Here is a 23,318-nt window from a genome sequence, read left to right as displayed (position 1 = left end):
CGTTCGTCGCAAGGAAACAAGCAGGCTTCCCTGCCGCGACGAACCACTCTGGGGGGACACGCATGTCCCCGCAGGCTGGCAGCATTGTATACAAGCGAGAGGGCAAAGGGGGAGAAGAAGAACAACAGACGAAGGCGGCGGCTTCATGTGTTACATTGCCGCCGCCTTCATTTTAATTCTGGCCACTTCAAATACAATGTATATTCATTGCCATTAACACACTGTATCGTTACATTGCGTATGTATAATTAGCGCCACCTGCGGCGCTTCCATTCACACAGTACTACGTTCAGTAACTATGAATGGAATTAGATACAACAGCGCATCGAAATTCGCTACAACAGCGCCACCTGCCGGATGCGCCCGGCTAACGGATAAGTACCCAGAATTTTATTACAGCTTGCAATCGCACTCAAATCGCTATGTGTAGCGATTCATGAGTGATTTGCCAGCGTTTCAATACATTCTATTGAAGCCCAAACGCTCCCAAAATGCTGCATGTCCTACGATTGCGATTTTGCTACTCGCAATCGCTACTTTGGAATTTGTTACATTTATTTACATTGGCAGAGCGTTTAGGGAAAGCGCCAGCGATTTAAAGCGCTCCCTAAATGCTCAAAAAAGTGGGTTCCAGCCCTCAATGTTATTCCCATGCTTTAAATTGATATAGTTCTTATTGTCAAATGCTAATGTACCAGAAAGGAAAGGAAAATGTACCAGAAAAGAAAGGACCAGTGTGGTTTGAATTCCAAAACAACATTTTTCTTATGAAATCTTTATAGTATGCGTGACTAGGGATGTGTCGGGGGCGTGGTTAGGAGTGTGGCAGAGGCGGAGCTTAAGCCCTTTTTTATCTCAAAATGTTGGGAGGTATACAGCTGAGTGAGCTACCTGAGCCCCATGCTTTTCACACGCTGCTGCTGCGTGCGTGCGTGCGTGCGTGCGTGAGTGAGTGAGTGAGTGCGTGCGTGATTTCAGGGAAGCACACTGTCTGTCACTAAATTTGAAGGGGGAGGGCTTTTTTAGTCATCTGATGACATAGTTCTGCATGTCATTTCCCTGATCAGGATTGCCCCTTTCCATACAGTGCTTGGGGCCTCTTAAGGTGCGTAAACACATGCGACTATAGTCTTTTGTAACGATCATTCCCCGATCTTTACCAACGACGATCGTTACAAAAAACGAACCACCGACTATTAAGGCAAACGACGAACGAGCCAAATCGCTACAAAAGAAAGTTCTGTCTCGGCGGATTTTAACCAACGACGATCGTTTGCAAAAGTAGTACATCTTTGGAAACGGTCGTTTGTACTAGGCTTGACATGCGCATTTCACTATTTCTCCGTGAAACTTCTCATTTTTATGCGCAGGCGCAATAGTTGCTTTACGGGATGTAACGTTCGTTCTAACGATCAGATCGTTACACACCTTTCAAAACTAACTTTACTTAGGTCGTTCTTTCATCAATTAAAAGTTCGTTCGTCGTTCTCAACGAACGATCGTTGTCGCATGTGTGTACGTAGCATTAGTCTAACAGCAATATGTGTGACGGTTGGGGTGGGAGGGATGGAGAGACGCACTTTGGTGTCATAGCCTTGGGTGCTGGAGGACCTTGTCCTGGCTCTGGCCCTTGCCATGATTCCATGATCCTTCAGTCACCCGCCTGCAGTGCCCCTCTGTCAGCTGGGGACTCGCCCAGATACTGCGCAAGTGTAGCACAGTTTTATGTACAGCGCATGAGCAGAACGCTCCTGTCCACGGGAGCACATTTAGGAGACACGCAGACTGGGGTTGTGCATCCAGCATGCAGAGAGGCTCTACGGATGAACTGAGAGCTGCACAATCATGGTAAGGGCACAGAACATATACCCGCATGCAAAAAACATGCAGAAAATTTTAGTGAATGTGGAAAAAATGCGGAGATTACCGCTGGCGGTAATTTAGCAGTAAAAAATCCTTTACCGCATGCCTAATTGTGAATAGAGCCCTTTGTGTTTTTTTCCCAGGTGTGTTTTGCATTGATGCGAGTTTTTTTTTTTTCATGCGTTTTTGTTATGCATTTTTAATGAATATTGCTATATGTGAAAAAATATATTTTCAAATAATTTTTCCCCTTGGCCTAAAACACGCTTTACATGCCTTTATAAATGCATAATTAATGCAACACAAGTGAACCCTTCAGAGTGTGTCATGTTGGGCTGCAGCCGGATCAGGTGTTTGAGTAATACTAATCAATCTGTTACCTGTCTGCAGAGGTGTTTCCACAGCCATGTCGTTTCTGTGCCGGCAGTTCTGGAGGGTGAATGTGACACCATCATCTGTAACAGACAACTGTAAAGCTTCTCAGGTAAGCACATAACATAAGCCATGATTTAGATTTTATTTTATGTATGAGCAGCAGAAGAGGTCAGGAATGCTGGTGAAGTGCTGAGAAACTGACTACAAAGGTAGCTTCAACAAGGATTACGTCATATGCAAAATGACTTCATTCACTGTATTTGTACATGAGGGGAAAGAAAGGAGTGCAGCTTTACTTACCTAGGGCTTCTTCCAGGGGTCCAGTCAAAAATGGCGCATATGAAATATGGTGCACGGTGATTTATTTATTTGGTACTTATCCGTTAGCCGGGCGCATCCGGCAGGTGGCGCTGTTGATGTTAATTCCAATCATAATTACTTCACGTAAACCTGTGAATGTAAACGCCAGATGCGCCCGGCTTAACAGATCAAGCCGCCGGCTTGCTTCGTGAGTGTCTCGCCCTCCTCCCCCTCTTGCCCTCTCTCGTATGAGCCTTGGGGAGGGGACATGCGTGTCCCCCCCAGAGTCGTTCGTCGCGGCATTGCGACGAACGACTCTGGGGGGACACGCATGTCCCCTCCCCAGTGTTCTATAGGAGAGAGGGCAAGAGGGGGAGAAGAGTGAGACACGAAGCAAGCCGGCGGCTTGATCTGTTTAAGCCGGGCGCATCCGGCGTTTACATTCACAGGTTTACGTGAAGTAATTATGATTGGAATTAACATCAACAGCGCCACCTGCCGGATGCACCCGGCTAACGGATAAGTACCGTTTTTTTTTTTTTTTTAGTTTTTTGCCGCTTATCGTTATTTAACAATTATTACCGTTATTAAATGTTTAGCTGTAAAACTTTATCAGCCAGATGACAGAGGCTACAAATATAAATGCCAGGGCTCTGCCACTAAAAGTACTTTCTTACCCTGTGCATGATGCTCCAGGCTGGTGGTTGGCTGCAGTGGCGGCTCCAGGAAATTTTTTTAGGGGGTGCTATGCAGGTGCTGGACCAATTTCCGGGGGAGCCGACGACCTGGTCCTGGTCAAGAGCCCCTTCAGCTGCTACTTCATGTACCACAGACAGAACTACAAGCCATAATCTTCTCATAATTTAGTCTTTGCCCTACCTGCCTGCAGTCCAAACAGTGGTGGCTCCAGGAATTGGACCAATTTCTGGGGGAGCTGACGAAAAAATGGGTGTGGCTACAACGAAAAATGGGCGTGGTCATGACCGGATGAGGGCGGGGCTAACTGTAATTTAAAGTAAACCCAGGGTGAGAGTGATATGGTGGCTGCCATATTTATTTCCTTTTAAACAATACTAGTTGCCTGGCAGCCCTGCTGATTGGCTGTAGTAGTGAACTGAATTACACCAGAAACAAGCCATGCAGCTAATCTTGTCAGTTCTGACAATATTGTCAGAAACCCCTGACCTGCTGCATGCTTGTTCAGGGTCTATGGTTGAAAGAATAAGAGGCAGAGGACCAGCACGGCAGCCAGGCAACTGGTATTGCTTAAAGGGAGATAAATATGGCAGCCTCAATATTATTCTCACCTCGGGTTCCCTTTAAAAGTGCAACGCAAAGACAGAGGGCCCAAGTTTTGGTGACCCTTTTCCCAGAAAATTCACATAATTGTGCAGGTTTTCTCAAGAAAATACACGTAATGTGAGCAGATTTTAACAAAAAACACGTCCAATGACCCCAATATGCACAATCGTTATCAGATATGGCTCCAATATGCACAATCGTTATCAGATATGGTCCCAATATGCACAATCGTTATCAGATATGGTCCCAATATGCACAATCGGTGGCAGATATGGTCCCAATATGCACAATCGGTGGCAGATATGGTCCCAATATGCACAATCGGTGGCAGATATGGTCCCAATATGCACAATCGGTGGCAGATATGGTCCCAATATGCACAATCGGTGGCAGATATGGTCCCAATATGCACAATCGGTGGCAGATATGGTCCCAATATGCACAATCGGTGGCAGATATGGTCCCAATATGCACAATCGGTGGCAGATATGGTCCCAATATGCACAATCGGTGGCAGATATGGTCCCAATATGCACAATCGGTGGCAGATATGGTCCCAATATGCACAATCGGTGGCAGATATGGTCCCAATATGCACAATCGGTGGCAGATATGGTCCCAATATGCACAATCGGTGGCAGATATGGTCCCAATATGCACAATCGGTGGCAGATATGGTCCCAATATGCACAATCGGTGGCAGATATGGTCCCAATATGCACAATCGGTGGCAGATATGGTCCCAATATGCACAATCGGTGGCAGATATGGTCCCAATATGCACAATCGGTGGCAGATATGGTCCCAATATGCACAATCGGTGGCAGATATGGTCCCAATATGCACAATCGGTAGCAGATATGGCCCCAATATGCACAATCGGTAGCAGATATGGCCCCAATATGCACAATCGGTAGCAGATATGGCCCCAATATGCACAATCGGTAGCAGATATGGCCCCAATATGCACAATCGGTAGCAGATATGACCCCAATATGCACAATCCGTAGCAGATATGACCCCAATATGCACAATCGGTAGCAGATATGACCCCAATATGCACAATCCGTAGCAGATATGACCCCAATATGCACAATCCGTAGCAGATATGACCCCAATATGCACAATCCGTAGCAGATATGACCCCAATAAGCACCACCTGAAAAAGAAAAGAAAAACCCATTTACTCACCTACAGCCAGAAGACCTTCTTTCCCGACCTCCTGTCCCGAGTCCCGACCACCTCATTGTGGCGCGCAGCGCCCGCGCGCCCACGATCCTCTTCCTTCCCGACGTCACGACGAGACTTCCTGCCTGCATGCAGAGAGCAGGGCTACGGGAAAATGGCCGCCCGAAGTCTGCAGAGCAGGGCTCCGGGCGGCCATCTTACCGTAGCCCTGCCTGCTGCTCCGTGCTGCCGCTGTGTGAACTGACTTGGCGTCTTTTAGACGCCTGAAGTCAGTTCACTCCAGGGGGTGCTTTGGGGGTGCTTGGACAATTCTAGGGGGTGCTCGAGCACCCCCTTGCACCCCCCTGGCGCCGCCCCTGGTTGGCTGGCAGTGCCCGCTGTCTAGTGGTGCTGGAAGTGGTCAGGCAGCCGATCCCGTGTGGGTGACCCAGCTCACTGCTGCCTGTGTGGTATTCCGGCTCCTGCTGCTGCACTCTCCTTCTGCCAGCATCATCCCTGCGCTGTGCCAGCCATCCTCACCCCAGGATCTGCTTTGCCTAGACAGCAGAGGTGGCAGGGCTAATGTGTCCGCTCTCCACCCGTCCACTCCTCTCTCTTCCCTCCTGCTGCTTGTTTTAAAACTTGAGAAGCCGTCACACACGAGGAAATTGTGTCAGTGAGGCCTGGTGCACACCAAAAACCGCTAGCAGATCCGCAAAATGCTAGCAGATTTTGAAACGCTTTTTCTTCTTTTTCTGTAGCGTTTCAGCTAGCGTTTTGCGGTTTTGTGTAGCAGTTTTGGTGTAGTAGATTTCATATATTGTTACAGTAAAGCTGTTACTGAACAGCTTCTGTAACAAAAACGCCGGCAAAACCGCTCTGAACAGGCGTTTTTCAGATCGGTTTGCGTTTTTCCTATACTTCACATTGAGGCAGAAACGCATCCGCAATCCAAAAAATGCCTCACCCCGGCAGTATGCTTTTCAGCAAAACGCCTCCCGCTCTGGTGTGAACCACCCCATTGAGATACATTGACCAAGCGTATCCGCAGCCGCAAGCGGCTGCAGAAACGCTGAAAAAGCCGCTCAGTGTGCACCAGCCCTGAATGAGCCAGCAGCCGGAGCAACCCTCCTCACAGTGGGTTAATTAACGTTAAAGACAGTAAAATGATAATTAGCAATATGCTGCTTAACCTCCTTGGCGGTAACCCCGTGTGTGACACGGGGTAAGCCGCCGGAGGGTGCCGCTCAGGCCCTGCTGGGCCGATTTACATAATTTTTGTTTTCAAACACGCAGCTAGCACTTTGCTAGCTGCATGTTTGGTCTGATCGCCGCCGCCCGCCGCCGATGCGCCGCTACCCACCGCGGATACAGGGCCCCCCCCCCCCTCGCATACCCCTTGCGCAGCCTGGCCAATCGCCGCCAGGCTGCGCTATGGGGTGGATCGGGACTCCCTGTGACGTCACGACGTCCATGACGTTGATGACGTCACTCCGTTCGTCGCCATGGCGACAGGGAAGCCCTCAAGGAAATCCCGTTCAGAATGGGATTTCCTTATGGGCAAGCGGCGATCGGAGGGGACGGGCAGATGCCGCAGGGAGGTGGGAAGCATGTAGCTAGCGCTAGGCTAGCTACATGCTAAAAAAAAAAAAGTGAAAAAAACCCTCCCGCGGCTGCGCAGCCGCGCGAATTATACCGCCAGGGGGGGTTAACAATTTAACCTTTTCAATTATTTTTTGTCTGTGCGCCATAGGTCTTTGACCTGTCTTCCACCCCCTAGAAGTCTCTGTGTCCCTTGCTGCAGTTCCGCTGTCATCCAGTCTCCTGCTGCCCGCTTCATAGTGGCCTGCGACCCAGGCCAGGTTGGCGGCTTTGACCAGCAGCACCGTTGTGCCGAAGCAGTGCTTTTCAGTGCTGCTAGATTTGGGTGCAGCCGGCGCCACCATAGACTATCATAGGAATGACATCTATAGCAGCGCACAGTGAGTAATGTCGGTGCCATCAGAAAACTGAGCCGGGGTTGCTTATAAAACACAATCATTCGGCCTCCAGCAATCGCTGGAAGCCGAAATTATTTTATTCCCCCACTATCCATGGCGGCCTGGAGGGGAAATAGTAATTAAAACGGCCCGGACTTGTGCAGAAGCAGGATCAGCCATATACTGGCTGTATCCTGCGCCCAAGTCTACTGGCGCCGATTTCAAATCTATGCGTGTGCGTGCCCACAGAAGCCATTGACCTGGCTGGGTCACTGGCCACTGCGGAGGGTACAGCAGAAGACTGGATGACCGCACAAATGAGGTGAGGAACACAGGGCTGTAAGAAGCCCAGATAAGAGCTGCACTTTTTTCTTTCCCATCAAGTATCCTTTAAAGGATACCCGAACTGAAATATGACATAATTAGATAGACATGGGTTTGTACAGTGCCTAGCACACAAATAACTATACTGTGTTCCTTTTTTCTTTCTCTGCCTGAAAGAGTTAAATATAAGGTATGTAAGTGGCTGACTCAGTCCTGACTCAGACAGGAAGTGACTACAGTGTGACCCTCACTGATAAGAAATTCCAACTAAAAAACACTTTACTAGCAGAAAATGACTTCTGAGAGCAAGAAAGAGGTAAAAAAAGGGGAATTTCTTATCAGTGAGGGCCACACTGTAGTCACTTCCTGTCTGAGTCAGGACTGAGTCAGCCACTTACATACCTGATATTTAACTCTTTCAGGCAGAGAAAGAAAAAAAGGAACACAGCATAGTTATTTGTGTGCTAGGCACTGTACATACACATGTCTATCTCATTATGTCACATTTCAGTTCGGGTATCCTTTTAAGAGCAAATGTATAGCAATAGACTATTTCAAGTGACACTGACCCTGTTTTCAAGCCTCAGCATACACTGCTTGAAACAGCAGTCTAATGTTACCCTGAGATATTGCGGTCGCATTCACAGTGCTACGTTGCCTGAACTGCGTTATAAAGTCTTATAACGCAGCTTACTGCAATACTAATCTTATGGGCCGTTCACAGTGCGACGTTAAAGTCACAATGAAAAAAATGTTGTGTTGTGGTAACTCACTGCTTGCAGTGCGTTACCTCTACACGCAGACACGTTGCGACTTTAATATCGCATTAAAATGAAACGTCCCACTGTGAATGCGACCTGAGGGTGATGTGCAGCAATGCATCTTCCTGATTGGCTGAGGGCATTTGATGGGGGGGTAAAGTTGTTTTACCTTCCTTTATGCATAGTAAAAGCTGTACATACCGGTAGGAAATATTATGTACAATTGTCAGCAGACAGAGTTGGTTCTTTTCCCACATGGACTCTGTAAATTGCAATATGTTATTGCATGCACATATTTTATGTAAATTTAGTTAAGAGTTGCATTATTTTATTTTTTTACCCAGATGGGCTTTTATTGTTGGCTGATGTAAGCCTTCCTTTATATTTACAGCATTTGCCTTGTATTGCATGCTAATTAGGCTACGTTCACACTGGGCATTGTGTGACAGCGCTAATGCAATGTGCACACTGCATGTTATAGCATGCACATTACATTTTAGGGCTTGTTTCCACTATCGGGAATCCGCATGCGTCCAACGCATGCGGATTCGCACATGTAATGCAAGTGGATGGGCCTGTTTCCACTGTAGCGTTGTTGAGGTGCGTTTTTTTTTTTCAGCAGTGAAAACGCACAAAAGAGCCGCAGAATTCGCCTGCGAGTGGAATGCATGCGAATCGCCGCTACTGTATTTAATAGGAAATTCGCATGCTGTTTTGGTATGCGAATTTTCATGCGAATTCTCATGAAATCAATGGAAAAGCACACCGGCATTGCCATGGTTAAATTCGCATACATCGTCATCCATGCGAATTTTCATGCGAATTCGCACGAAAATCTGCATTCAAATTTTGCCGCAGCGATTTCGCAATGCAATAGTGGAAACGAGCCCTTATAGCATGAGGATTGCTATGGTAACGTGCTTGTTTATGCACGTTTTCCAGAAACGCACTGTTGAAGGTAGCTGCAATGTGCATAGGGTAAACCAGAGCAGGGTTATCCACCAAGCAATCTAGGACCACCAGCCACCTTCTTTGACCTCTCTCCACAGTTTACCAAAAAGACCATAATGGGGCAGTAAATCTACTACTTTTCCTAGGGCCCTTGCCTAGGGCCCCATGAAGCTTTCTAATAATAATTAAAAAAAAAAACCATAACAGTGCATCCTACTCACTTTCCTCCACTGCTTCCCTTGTGCACCACTGATGGAAGTGGTGTAGCAATAGGGGATGAAGAAGTTGCAACCACCCCGGGCCCTTGGGTCAGAGGGGTCCACTAGGTTTATTCATCTTACCAGTATTAGATGTTTATTGGTGCTCTGCTGATAATGAACAACTCTATGGGCTCGTTTCCACTATTGCGGTGCGGAATCGCCTGGATTCCACCGCTGATTAAATCACATGCGGATGCGATTCCCCATGCGTTTTTTGCCGCGAATTCGCATAGGTGAGGGTATATGCGATTTTAACCATGTCACTGCCTGTGTGAATTTACATCGGGACCTATGCGAATTTGCATGCGAATTCGCGGCAAAAAACGCATGGGGAAAACGCATGCGATTTCCCTATTAAATACATTGCATGCGATTCGCATGCATTCCACTCTCAGGCGAATTCGTTGGCTCTTTTGTGCGTTTTTTCACCGCTCAAAAAAACGCACATCACCAACGCAACAGTGGAAACAGGCCCATTCACTTGTATACCATGTGCGAATCCGCATGCGTTGGACGCATGCGGATTCGCGATAGTGGAAACGAGCCCTATATGTACTTGAATAGTAGTAATCCTTAAGCGCTTTATTGCCCGGTGCACACCAAAACCCGCTAGCAGATCCGCAAAATGCTAGCAGATTTTGAAACGCTTTTTCTTCTTTTTCTGTAGCGTTTCAGCTAGCATTTTGCGGTTTTTGTGAAGCGTTTTTGGTGTAGTAGATTTCATATATTGTTACAGTAAAGCTGTTACTGAACAGCTTCTGTAACAAAAAACGCCTGGCAAACCGCTCTGAACTGCCGTTTTTCAGAGCGGTTTGCGTTTTTCCTATACTTTAACATTGGAGGCAGAAACGCATCCGCAATCCAAAATCTGCAGCAGCCCGGGAGTATGCATTTCTGCAAAACGCCTCCCGCTCTGGTGTGCACCAGCCCATTGAAATACATTACCCAAGCGTATCCGCAGCCGCAAGTGGATCACAAACCGCAGCAGAACCGCTCTGGTGTGCACTAGGCCAAAGAGGAACTGTCGCGAAAATCTCAAAATGTAAAACCCATACAAATAAGAAGTACTTTTCTTCCTGAGATAAATGAGCCATAAATTACTTCTCTCCTATGTTGCTGGCATTTACAGAAAGTAGTAGAAATCTGACATTACCGACAGGTTTTGGGCTAGTGCATCTCTCCATAGGGGATTCTCAGCATGTCGTTTATCCTGTATAATAAAACCCTACCTGTCCCTGCATCATCCTCCTGTCCCTGTGTCCCGTGTGTTTTGGCTACTGTGCATGTGTAGCCGTTGGGACAGGAGGAGGACCCGGCCAGGGAGGGCTGGCAGATGGGTGTGCGCGGGCGGCGAGTGCAGACCTGCAGCCGTAGCGGCGATTGCGAGCGCAGACCTGCGGCCGTAACGACGGTGAGATAGACCTAGAGCCCGTTTTTAAATGGGCTTAGGCAGGGCCGGGCCGAGGTAGAGGTGAGAGAGGCTCCAGCCTCAGCGCGCAGTGTAGGAGGGGGCGCACAATTCACTCAGCTTTCATTTCACTATTGTGTTTGAAGCAGAGAAATAAGAAAAAGGGATACATGGCAGAGACTGCAAGCCAGATAACTAGAGATTAAGGTGTTGAGGGCTCTGGGGCGCCTCTTAGTCTAATAGCAATCAGTGTGTGACGGCTGGATTGGGAGGGATGGGGGGGTGCACTTTGGTGTCTCAGCCTTGGGGGCTGGAGGACCTTGTCCCGGCTCTGGGCTTGGGTCTATTAGTTCTTTTCAAAGACACTCCCTGAAAAATATTTATACAAAGATGCTGGCAAGCCTCCCTTCTCCCCATACGCTTTTTTTTGGCAGTTAAACGGAGCAACTGCCATTCACTAAATGCAATTTAACAATAAAGAAATCCCTGTGAGCCCCCCATGAGGAAATGGGCAAGTCCAAAACCTGTCGGTTCTGTCAGATTTCTACTACCTACTGTAAGTGACACAAACATTGGAGAAGAGTAATTTATGGCTCATTTTACTCTGGAAGAAATGTACTTCTTAATTGTATATGCTTACATATAAATTTATTTTAAGATTTTAACGACAGAGGTCCTTTAAACCCACTAACTGCCCTTTCCAACCTCTAGTGATTTGAAAAGGTTTTGCTAATGCAATGCTATGGAGGCTTTTTATAAAATCACATCGTTATGGGATCACACCCATAGCATTGCATTAGCAAGAGCTTTTCAAATCATATTTGTTTAAAAATGGCTTAGTAACCTACTGCTAGTGGGTTCCAGGCCTAACAAGCTATTTTCTTACTCTGATTACACCTCTCTGACACTGCAGATGTCCTTGATAGGTTTTGGGGCTCCACAGAAATAGTGTTCTAGGCCCCATGTAAAACTCGCATTGGGGCAATAGAGTAGAGCCACAGTATCTCCAAACAGCAGATCTGGTGGGGTGTTGCTGGTATATAGTTGTAACTACTGGTGATGGGAAGTGAGACACAAATAATTCTGAGCTGGTGCAAAATTATGCAAATCTATGCACCTTTGAAATGGACCAATCAAATGAAGCTGAGGTGGAATATGTGTGGTTCACTTTGCTTTCGATTTCCCCCTACAGCGCATCTCTACTTTCCAGTGCACCCCATAGTGTATTTAAGCTTTCCAGTAGGGGAGTTCACCCCCCCCACACACACACACACACTCACACTCACTCACACACACACACACACACACACTCACTCTCTCTCTCGCTCTCTCCACTCAGTGTTACCCTCCACATCCAGTTCACCCTCCTCCCATCCAGTGTCACCCTCCCCACCCAATATCTCCCTCTCAGCAGCACCCAGTGGAGGGAACATTTGATACATTTTTCTCTAAGGTAAAATGTGTCGCATTTCATATATGTGGGGTAATGTATGTGCATTTCACATGTGTCTGAGGTGCTGTTTGCCACATTTAACATGTTTTCTGCATTTCATGCGTGGAGGGGTATCATTCGCTGCATTGCATGTGTGGGAGGTAGCATTTTCCTCATTGCATGTGTGGTGAGTAAAGTTTGCAGCATTTCATGCGTCGGATGTAACGTTTGCCTGATTACATGTATTGGAGGCATTGTTTGCTGCATTTCATGTGTCAGAGGTAGCGTTTGCCTCATTACATGTGTGGTTGGTAAAGTTTGTTGCATTTCAATACATGTCTGAGGTAATTGCCTCATTGCATGTGTCGGCAGTAATGTTGCTACATTTAATGTTCGATGGTCATAGTGACTGCATTTGTTAAGTTAATGTTATTGTTGCAACATTTGGCATTTTGGGCACTCATGATTACTAAATGGTAAGCTAATAAATTAACCAAAAGAAATGACAGGAAAATGTATGTATTTTGCTGCCTAACTGTGTTTTATTGGAGAAAACTAAGGGCACTGCCTTAGAGTTACACCGTTACATTACAGTTAGCTCTGCCCGTCACATGTCATAGCCACACCCATTTTTTTGTGTGGTGTGCTTTGTGCATCGCACTCACTCCTTTCCGTGTGGGGGAGGGGGGAATGCCTGTAAATAATCAGCACCGGGTGTCCAATACCCTAACCACGCCACTGATTAGGAGTGTGGTGGCATTATACTTTACTGCCACAGTAAACCCGTATGTTGTCCAGTAAATGCACAGCATGCTACTTATTGGCTTGGTTCACACATAAAAAGGTGTCCAGTTCTGTCAGTTTCTGACAGTTGGCATCAGTTTTGCTTGTGTTTCTATGGATATGTTCACTCCTAAATCTGTACATTTCCGATCCGGTCATATTTTTATATATGAATTTTGTGTGTATTCCTATGCAGGGATGCTCATCCGGATATCCAGGTAACCCAGATAGCCGAACTTTTTTCAGCTATCCGATTCGGATTCCAGATTTTTATTTTTTTTTTTTCTTAAATCCGAATAGCTATCTGTGGATATTTGGTCGCATACCCGGATATCCGGATCAGAATACTGTAACTAAGGAGATGACATCATTGAGTCAATCAGAGGGCTCCCAGCAGAAGCCCTAGCAACCAATCACAGAAGGGAACCTTGGCCAGCCCCACCTGACCTCATTGAGCCGATCAGAGGGCTCCCAGCCTAAGCCCGGGCACCCAATCACTGAAAGGAACCCTGGCCAGCCCTCCTGTATAATAAGGAGGGCTGCCATGATGAGACATATTGTCCTAGCTTGCTGAATGCTCACTGAGAGACATGCTCCAGTGCTGCTGACCTAGCAAGGGCTGTACACAGTGATAAACCTAAAGCTGTTCAGTGATTAACCCCTTCATTATCACTACACTATTGTTGTAATGTTAATTAGCTTGATTTCATTGTGTGACAGTCAGTGTGTGCTGTGCTGCAGAGCTGCTGCAGCTGCTATGTGTTTGTGTGTGTGTGTGTGCTGTGCACAGACCAGGCCAGCTGCTGCCTGCTGGCCAGCTATTAGCCACTCGTCACGTGGCACGTGGCACGTGACACGTGACACGTGCCAGCTATTAGTACATGGCAAGGAAATAGAACAGCGCTACTTAAAAACAGACAAGTGCCTACCTGCAAAAGAGTGCAAGCCCCACTTGTGGGATAAAATACACACCTAGTATACACCTGACCTGTCTACCACTGGAGGATGTTGGTTTCCGTAACAGCTTGCATGCAACCTATTAAGTACTCTTCCCTCCCACTGCGAAGAAGTCAATCCTCCATGGGAGGGGACCTAACACTAACTAAATCCAAACCTATGTATATGCATAGCCTGGGTGCGGCTAATCCAAGTAAAATTGAAAATTGCGCAAAAGGTGGATCAGCGCATCACCAGGCCGCCTCCAAATGGCCTCGAATCAGAGGTGCGCTATTAGCCTTAGCTAGCTACAGTATAGTTAGGTTAGGGATTAGGGAATAGAAATACTGCAGTCAGTGCTAGTAGTTGTTGTAGTAGTAGTAGTAGTAGTAGTACTACTGTGTTAGCTTTCTACAGAACTGCTGTGCTGTGAGCAGTGCCAGTGTGACAGTTAGTGTGCACTAGTGTCTTCTCCTCTGCTGTCTGACTGTCACTCGGCACGTGCCAAGTGCCACGATCCAAGTGCCAAGTGCCATGTCCGGCATGCTCCTGGCACACGTTACACCTGCTGCTCCTGCTGCCTGTGCAGCTTCCACCGCCAGGGTGCCACAGGCCACTGATACCACCTATATTTAACGCAAAACACAATTGCTGCGTAATTTTTTTGGAAGGTGTCTTGGCTGAAAACTGTCATGTCCCAGTGGTGCGGTTGGACTTTGGACACAATGTGGGCTGCACAACCGCTGTCTGGAACCTAGTTCTGATGTTAATTGACAGCCAATTTTATTTTTTTTTGGGGGGGGGGGAATTTTAAGTCCCCACATAATCAATTAGTGTTTCCCTTTAAAAAAAAAATGATGCTACATGCCTCAATTACCCTAAAAAAAGTTTTAGAAGTAATCTAAAGCCCACTTCCGTTTTTTCTATTCGGATATCCGAATCCGCCCTGCTAACGCGTTCGGATATCCGCATGAACGCGGATATCTAAAAGTATGGATTCGGATATCTGGGTATCCGGATCAATTCGGATTTTGAAAATGGGTATCCGAGCACCCCTGTTCCTATGGCTGTGTTCACACATAAAAGGTGTACATTTCCTGACCAGTCAGCAAAATTGATAGAAAACTGATGCAAAACAGACAAGACAGCGCTAGACCAGAAATGTACAGATTTATGTGTGAACCAAGCCTTCTACCAACAGAACACACTGCACCACTGATGTGCCAATGTGAACATACCATAGAGATATAATTGCATCACATTGGGATCTGATAGTATAGTCTACTTAGATGAAATGCGTGAGAGAAGCAGGGGTCGAGTCCTGCGTGGACGCGGGTGAACGGCGTCCACCCACTTTTTCTTCAGCGTGGACGCCGTCCACCTTGGCTTGTGTGGAGCAGCGCAGAGAAGGAGAGCTATGGGGACAGCGGGGATGGGCGGACATCTTCTACCCCCCCGCCCCCTCCCCAATCCCTCACCTTCGTGCTCCCCTTCCTGCCTCTCCCCTCCAGTGTTTTGAAGTGTCGGTCCCGGCGGCGAAAGTGGGCGGAGACTTTCTGCCTTCTTCCGGCCGCAAGGGACGCTCCGCTCTGTGTGCGGCTAGAAGACCAGACTAGCCGCACACAGAGCGGAGCGTCCCTTGAGACTGGAACGCGGTAAGTCTCCGCCCACTTTCGCCGCCGGGCCCGACATTTCAAAACACTGGAGGGGAGAGGCAGGAAGGGGAGCACGAAGGTGAGGGATGGGGGGGGGAGATGTCCGCCCATCCCCGCTGTCCCCATAGCTCTCCTTCTCTGCGCTGCTCCCCTCCTGCTGGGGGCAAACCTGGCTACCTGGGCACATATACCCCTGCCTACATATACTGGGGACATATCCCACTGGCTACATATACTAGGCACATATACCCTCTGACTACATATACTGGGCACATATACCTCTGGCTACATATACTGGGCACATATACCCCTGGCTACATATACTGGGCACATATACCCCTGGCTACATATTCTGGGCACATATACCCCTGGCTACATATACTGGGCACATATACCCCCTGCCTACATATACTGGGCATATATACCCCAGCCTACATATACTGGGCACATATACCCCCTGACTACATATACTGGGCACATATACCCCCTGACTACATATACTGGGCACATATACCCCCTGACTACATATACTGGGCACATATACCCCCTGACTACATATACTGGGCACATATACCCCCTGACTACATATACTGGGCACATATACCCCCTGACTACATATACTGGGCACATATACCCCCTGACTACATATACTGGGCACATATACCCCCTGACTACATATACTGGGCACATATACCCCCTGACTACATATACTGGGCACATATACCCCCTGGCTACGTATACTGGGCACATATACCCCCTGGCTACGTATACTGGGCACATATACCCCCTGGCTACGTATACTGGGCACATATACCCCCTGGCTACGTATACTGGGCACATATACCCCCTGGCTACGTATACTGGGCACATATACCCCCTGGCTACGTATACTGGGCACATATACCCCCTGGCTACGTATACTGGGCATATATACCCCTGGCTACATATACTGGGCATATATACCCCTGGCTACATATACTGGGCACATATACCCCTGGCTACATATACTGGGCACATATACCCCTGGCTACATATACTGGGCACATATACCCCCTGCCTACATATACTGGGCACATATACCCCCTGCCTACATATACTGGGCACATATACCCCTGCCTACATATACTGGGCACATATACCCCTGGCTACATATACTGGGCACATATATCCCTGGCTATATATACTGGGCACATATACCTCTGCCTATATATACTGGGCACATATCCCACTGGCTATATATACTGGGCACATATCCCACTGGCTATATATACTGGGCACATATCCCACTGGCTATATATACTGGGCACATATCCCACTGGCTATATATACTGGGCACATACAGTGGTGTGAAAAACTATTTGCCCCCTTCCTGATTTCTTATTCTTTTGCATGTTTGTCACACTTAAATGTTTCTGTTCATCAAAAGCCGTTAACTATTAGTCAAAGATAACATAATTGAACACAAAATGCAGTTTTAAATGATGGTTTTTATTATTTAGTGAGAAAAATAACTCAAAACCTACATGGCCCTGTGTGAAAAAGAAATTGCCCCCTGAACCTAATAACTGGCTGTTCCACCCTTAGCAGCAATTAGAGTTGGGCCGAACCTCCGATTTTAGGTTCGCGAACCTGGTTCGCGAACTTCCGCGGAAGGTTCGGTTCGCGTTAAAGTTCGCTAACCGCAATAGACTTCAATGGGGATGTGAACTTTGGAAAAAAAAAATAATTATGCTGGCCACAAAAGTGATGGAAAAGATGTTTCAAGGGGTCTAACACCTGGAGGGGGGCATGGCGGAGTGGGATACATGCCAAAAGTCCCCGGGAAAAATCTGGATTTGACGCAAAGCAGCGTTTTAAGGGCAGAAAACACATTGAATGCTAAATGACAGGCCTAAAGTTCTTTAAAACATCTTGCATGTGTATACATCAATCAGGTAGTGTAATTAAGGTACTGCTTCACACTGACACACCAAACTCACCGTGTAATGCACCGCAAACAGCTGTTTGTGTATTGACGGCCGTGCTGGACTGGTGCGCACCATGGCGAGAGTGCAGGTTTTGGTGGCTTTACAGCCCATATGGTCGCCTGGCTGATGTAGCTGAATGACAGAACAGTGACTGTCCAGCTGATCAAATTTGGTCTGACCACAATGAAGCAACGACCTTATTATCTTTTGTGTGCCCCCCGAGACACTCATCTAGGCGCCGGTCATTGCTTCATTGTGATACGCAAGCCCCTTCACCACGGCAAGGTAATGATCACGAAGGGGAATGGGCGCATGTACATGCCTTTTCTTTTGTTGTTGCAGCTGCCCGCAGTGCAGCCAGAAAAATTAGGCAGTCATGTACACGCACCAGAAAAATTATTACAGCGGCCGCTGCTAGCAGCGGCCTAAAAAATTCAGCAATCCGCCTGGAGTCCCGGACCCGGTTGGTGGTGGCGGAGAAGATAGTCAAGCGGCCTGCAGGCAGACATGCTGTGTGGAGGGACTGGGAGCGACTTAGTCTTCTTGGGGCAGGCCAGGCAGCCAGTCACACGGCGTGCAGGCAGAGATGCTGTGTGTGCGGGGACTGACTTAGTCTTGGGGCGGGCAGCAGCCCTCCGGGATCCATGCCTCATTCATTTTGATAAAGGTGAGGTACTTAACACTTTTGTGACTTAGGCGACTTCTCTTCTCTGTGACAATGCCTCCAGCTGCGCTGAAGGTCCTTTCTGACAGGAAGCTTGCGGCAGGGCAGGAGAGAAGTTGGATGGCAAATTGGGACAGCTCTGGCCACAGGTCAAGCCTGCGCACCCAGTAGTTCAAGGGTTCCTCATCGCTGTTCACGCAGTGTCTACATCCACACTTAAGGCCAGGTAGTCGGCTACCTGCCGTTCCAGGCGTTGGTGGAGGGTGGATCCGGAAGGGCTACGGCGAGGCGTTGGACTAAAGAACGTCCGCATGTCCGACATCACCATGAAATCGCTGGAGCGTCCTGTCTTTGACTGCGTGGACACGGGAGGAGGATTAGTGGCAGTGGTACCTTGCTGGCGTTGTGCTGTCACATCACCCTTAAAGGCATTGTAAAGCATAGTTGACAGCTGGTTCTGCATGTGCTGCATCCTTTCCACCTTCCGGTGAGTTGGTAACAGGTCTGCCACTTTGTGCCTGTACCGAGGGTCTAGTAGTGTGGCCACCCAGTACAGCTCATTCCCCTTGAGGTTTTTTATACGGGGGTCCCTCAACAGGCAGGACAGCATAAAAGACGACATCTGCACAAAGTCAGATCCAGTACCCTCCATCTCCTCTTGCTCTTCCTCAGTGACGTCAGGTAAGTCAACCTCCTCCCCCCAGCCGCGAACAATACCACGGGAAGGTTGAGCAGCACAAGCCCCTTGCGACGCCTGCTGCGGTTGTTCTCCTGCCGCTGTCCCCTCCTCCTCCTCCTCCCCCTCCCCCAAAGAAACACCTTGCTCATCATCCTCTGAGTCTGACTCGTCTTCTGCACACGACTTCTCTTCTTCCTCCTCCTCCCCCCTCTGTGCTGCCGCAGGTGTTGAGGAAACAGCTGGGTCTGATGAAAATTGGTCCCATGCCTGTTCCTGCCGTAATGGTTCCTGGTCATGCTCATTCACAGCTTCATCCGCCACTCTACGCACAGCACGCTCCAAGAAGTAAGCGTAGGGAATTAAGTCGCTGATGGTGCCCTCACTGCGGCTCACCAGGTTGGTCACCTCCTCAAACGGCCGCATGAGCCTGCATGCATTTTTCATCAGTGTCCAGTTGTCGGGCCAGAACATCCCCATCTTCCCAGACTATTTCATTCTACTGTAGTTGTAGAGGTAGTGGGTCACGGCTTTCTTCTGTTCTAGCAGGCGGGAGAACATGAGCAGGGTCGAGTTCCAGCGAGTCGGGCTATCGCAAATGAGGCGTCTCACCGGCATGTTGTTTTTGCGCTGAATTTCCGCAAAGCGTGCCATGGCTGTGTAAGACCGCCTCAAATGCCCACAGAACTTCCTGGCCTGCTTCAGGACATTCGCTAAGCCAGGGTACTTTGCCACAAATCTTTGAACCACTAGATTCATGACATGTGCCATGCAGGGTATGTGTGTCAGCTTCCCCATATGCAAAGCGGCAAGCAGATTGCTGCCGTTGTCGCACACCACGTTGCCTATCTCCAGGTGGTGCGGGGTCAGCCACTCATCCACCTGTTTCTTAAGAGCAGCCAGGAGAGCTGCTCCAGTGTGACTCTCCGCTTTGAGACAAGACATGTCTAAGATGGTGTGACACTGTCTTACCTGGCATGCAGCATAGGCCCTGCGGAGCTGGGGCTGTGTAGCTGGAGAGGAGAACTGCCACTCAGCCAAGGAGGAGGAGGACAGAGAAGAGCATGTAGCAGGAGGAGAGGAGGTGGCAGGAGGCCTGCCTGCAAGCCGTGGAGGTGTCACAATTTGGTCCGCTGCGCCCTGCTTGCCATCGTTCACCACCAGGTTCACCCAATGGGCTGTGTAGGTAATGTAGCGGCCCTGCCCGTGCTTGGCAGACCAGGCATCCGTGGTCAGGTGTACCCTTGACCCAACGCTCTTCGCAAGAGATGACACCACTTGCCTCTCAACTTCACTGTGCAGTTGGGGTATGGCCTTTCTCGAAAAATAAGTGCGGCCTGGCATCTTCCACTGCGGTGTTCCGATGGCCACAAATTTACGGAAGGCCTCAGAGTCCACCAGCCGGTATGGTAACAGCTGCCGAGCTAACAGTTCCGCCACGCCAGCTGTCAGACGCCGGGCAAGGGGGTGACTGGCCGAAATTGGCTTCTTCCGCTCAAACATTTCCTTCACGGACACCTGACTGCTGCTGTGGGCAGAGGAGCAGGAACCGCTCAAGGGCAGAGGCGGAGTGGAGGAGGGTGCCTGTGAAGGTGGAAGGGAGAAAGCGGCAGAAGCAGATAATGCACCTGATGGAGGAGGAAGAGGAGAAGGAGGGTGGCTTTGCTTTTGTGTGCTGCTGCTGCTTTTGCTCAGGTGGCCATCCCATTGCTGTTTGTGCCTTTTCTCCAGGTGCCTTCGTAAGGCACTTGTCCCTACGTGAGTGTTGGCCTTTCCACGGCTCAATTTTTGTTGGCAGAGCGAACAGATGGCTTTGGTCCGATCTGAGGCACACACATTAAAAAATTTCCACACCGCTGAGCCACCCTGGGATGTGGGCACTATGGGGACCTCAGCAGCTGATGCTGAAGGGCAAGTTGGCTGGCTGTACATAGGTGGCGATACATGGTGCCGGACTCTGCCACCAGCTGTTTCTGACGAAGAGCTGCCCCAGCTTCTTTCAGCAACTTCTCTCCTCCTACTACTCTCTGACTCCCCCTCTGAACTGTCCCCCTCTTCATCTCCTCTATTGGGAACATACAGAGGATCCCTATCATCGTCATCATCGTAGTCATCCTGCCCAGCTTCGCTTGACTCAGAAAAATCCAAACATGCACCATCAGTAGGTCCTTCATCCTCCTTACACGTTACATCCATAGTGTTGCCGCGTAACGCAGACATATGAGCTGGTGAAAATTCATCTGGCTGTAACAACAATGGCTGTGCATCAGTGATTTCACCACTAAATAATTCTTGCGAAGTGTCAAATGCAGCGGAAGTGGTGCTAGTAGTAGCGCTGGTGGCTGAGCAAGATGAGGTGTTCTGTGTCGCTAAATACTCAACCACGTCCTGACAATCTTGGGACATGCCTTCTTCCGAGCACTGTACTGTGGGCCAGGTCCACATGAAATTACATTTACACGACCTCGCGCAGACCTGCCAGGTGGCCTTCCTCTGGCTCTGGCACTACCTCTTCCTCTACCTGTTTTGTCCATATCGGGTATGCACGGAGTGGTATATCACACTGCGTGTACTCACGTAGGTAGGTGGGTTCACTTAACTGCACAGGTATGCGCACTGATGCGGTGGGTTCACTGAACAGAACAGGTATACAGTGGCGGGTTCACACAACAGGTATGCAGTGGCAGGTTCACTGAACACAACAGGTATGCAGTGGCGGGTTCACTAAACAGGTATACAGTGGCGGGTCCACTGAACAGAACAGGTATGCAGTGGCGGGTTCACTGAACACAACAGGTATGCAGTGGCGGGTTCACTAAACAGTACAGGTATGCAGTGGCGGGTTCACTGAACACCACAGGTATGCAGTGGCGGGTTCACTGAACAGGTATACAGTGGCGGGTCCACTGAACACAACAGGTATGCAGTGGCGGGTTCACTGAACACAACAGGTATGCAGTGGCGGGTTCACTAAACAGTACAGGTATGCAGTGGCGGGTTCACTGAACACCACAGGTATGCAGTGGCGGGTTCACTGAACAGGTATACAGTGGCGGGTTCACTGAACAGAACAGGTATGCAGTGGCGGGGTCACTAAACAGGTATACAGTGGCGGGTCCACTGAACACAACAGGTATGCAGTGGCGGGTTCACTGAACACAACAGGTATGCAGTGGCGGGTTCACTGAACACAACAGGTATGCAGTGGTGGGTTCACTGAACAGGTATGCAGTGGTGGGTTCACTGAACAGGTATGCAGTGGTGGGTTCACAGCACAGGTATGCAGTGGTGGGTTCACTGAACAGGTATACAGTGGCGCGTCCACTGAACAGAACAGGTATGCAGTGGCGGGGTCACTAAACAGGTATACAGTGGCGGGTCCACTGAACAGAACAGGTATGCAGTGGCGGGTTCACTGAACACAACAGGTATGCAGTGGTGGGTTCACAGAACAGGTATGCAGTGGTGGGTTCACAGCACAGGTATGCAGTGGTGGGTTCACTGAACAGGTATACAGTGGCGGGTCCACTGAACAGAACAGGTATGCAGTGGCGGGTTCACTGAACACAACAGGTATGCAGTGGCGGGTTCACAGAACAGGTATGCAGTGGTGGGTTCACAGAACAGGTATACAGTGGCGGGTTCACAGAACAGGTATACAGTGGCGGGTCCACTGAACAGAACAGGTATGCAGTGGCGGGGTCACTAAACAGGTATACAGTGGCGGGTCCACTGAACAGAACAGGTATGCAGTGGCGGGTTCACTGAACACAACAGGTATGTAGTGGCGGGTTCACAGAACAGGTATGCAGTGGCGGGTTCACAGAACAGGTATGCAGTGGCGGGTTCACAGAACAGGTATGCAGTGGCGGGTTCACAGAACAGGTATGCAGTGGCGGGTTCACAGTACAGGTATGCAGTGGCGGGTTCACAGTACAGGTATGCAGTGGCGGGTTCACAGAACAGGTATGCAGTGGTGGGTTCACAGAACAGGTATGCAGTGGTGGGTTCACAGAACAGGTATGCAGTGGTGGGTTCACAGCACAGGTATGCAGTGGTGGGTTCACAGCACAGGTATGCAGTGGTGGGTTCACAGCACAGGTATGCAGTGGTGGGTTCAAAGCACAGGTATGCAGTGGTGGGTTCACAGAACAGGTATGCAGTGGTGGGTTCACAAAACAGGTATGCAGTGGTGGGTTCACAGAACAGGTATGCAGTGGCGGGTTCACAGAACAGGTATGCAGTGGCGGGTTCACTGAACAGGTATGCAGTGGCGGGTTCACTGAACAGGTATGCAGTGGCGGGTTCACTGAACAGGTATGCAGTGGCGGGTTCACTGAACAGGTATGCAGTGGCGGGTTCACTGAACAGGTATGCAGTGGCGGGTTCACTGAACAGGTATGCAGTGGCGGGTTCACTGAACAGGTATGCAGTGGCGGGTTCACTGAACAGGTATGCAGTGGCGGGTTCACTGAACAGGTATGCAGTGGCGGGTTCACTGAACAGGTATGCAGT

General features: G+C 49.0%; 1 long non-coding RNA gene across 9 annotated transcripts in view; it reads left to right on the top strand.

The window, feature by feature from the left end:
• The window catches only part of LOC137541048 (uncharacterized), a 617,426-nt gene that overhangs the window by 505,667 nt on the left and 88,441 nt on the right, over positions 1 to 23,318 (top strand). For all 9 annotated transcript variants that reach the window (XR_011025074.1, XR_011025071.1, XR_011025075.1 and 6 more), the window contains one exon: positions 2,254 to 2,347. This is a non-coding gene — a long non-coding RNA (uncharacterized lncRNA). The remainder of the gene's footprint in view (positions 1 to 2,253; positions 2,348 to 23,318) is intronic.

Source organism: Hyperolius riggenbachi, chromosome 12 (genome assembly GCF_040937935.1).
Source record: "Hyperolius riggenbachi isolate aHypRig1 chromosome 12, aHypRig1.pri, whole genome shotgun sequence".
Lineage (NCBI taxonomy): Eukaryota > Metazoa > Chordata > Amphibia > Anura > Hyperoliidae > Hyperolius > Hyperolius riggenbachi.
This window is presented reverse-complemented; position numbering and strand designations above follow the sequence as displayed.